The sequence below is a fragment of the Theropithecus gelada genome, unplaced genomic scaffold, assembly GCF_003255815.1.
Source record: "Theropithecus gelada isolate Dixy unplaced genomic scaffold, Tgel_1.0 HiC_scaffold_10265, whole genome shotgun sequence".
Lineage (NCBI taxonomy): Eukaryota > Metazoa > Chordata > Mammalia > Primates > Cercopithecidae > Theropithecus > Theropithecus gelada.
In genome coordinates, this window is record NW_020251795.1 from 585 (window position 1) to 1,518 (window position 934).

The 934-nt window shown below is 59.0% G+C and overlaps 1 pseudogene; it reads left to right on the plus strand.

Moving 5' to 3' along the window:
* Positions 1-219: 219 nt before the first annotated feature.
* Positions 220-549, plus strand: LOC112616822 (annotated as a pseudogene).
* Positions 550-934: the final 385 nt, after the last annotated feature.

Below are 934 nucleotides of genomic sequence, written 5' to 3' on the forward strand. Positions count from 1 at the left end.
TTGTGTATTTTACATTTTAGTACGTCTCAACTCAAATGTGAAATTTTCATCGAGAATATCTGAACTGTATTTAGATTAATAAAAATTGCAGTTAAAAAGTTCAACACAGATTTAGTAGGGGGCGTGCAGCCAGCTTGCAAATCAGATCTCGGCTGAGCGGCCAGGCAGCCAACCCCGGAGGAGCGGCCCACTGGCGCCCCCAGCGCCCAGGAGTTGAGGATGTCCTACAAACCCATCACACCTGCCCCCAGCAGCACCCCAGGCTCCAGCATCCCCGGGCCAGGCACCCTGGTCCCTACAGGAAGCCTCCCGTCGCCTTCGGGCTCAGTGCCAGGAGCCGCTGCCCCTTTCAGACCGCTGTTTAATGACTTTGGACCGCCTTCCATCGGCTGCGTGCAGGTCCTGAAACCACCTGGCGCCCAGGGCTGCCAGAGCACCCACACGGAACTGCTGTCGGTCACAGGGGAGATGGGCAAAGGGATCCGGACCACCTTTGCTGGCAGCAAGAGCACCACGGAGCGCCTGAAAAGAGGGATCATCCATCCCTAGTCAGAGTGCCTGGCAGAGACAGAGCGGACCCACACACTTAACAGGAAGCTCCTAAGCCTCCGTGTCTGGACTTTTCCCGGCCACTCCAGAGCACCTGCTTCTCCCTGGCCCTCATCCCTAGCTGCACTAACCATCCTGCGCTTCCTGTCCTGTGTCCCTTGATGGTGCCCTCAGGAACCAAGGGGCGGCTCTCACTCCAGATGGCAGCACTAACGATCCTCCCTTCCCCCCCACCCCACCCCGCCAACGCAACAAGAGTTAGCAGCGAGGTCCCCGTGAGTCCCACCCATGACCCGCCCACAGTGTTGCCCACTGGAACTTTCTGCGGCCCCCACCACTCAGCCCTTCCCAGCACTTCTCCCTCTTCCCCCGAGCCTCCTTCTCC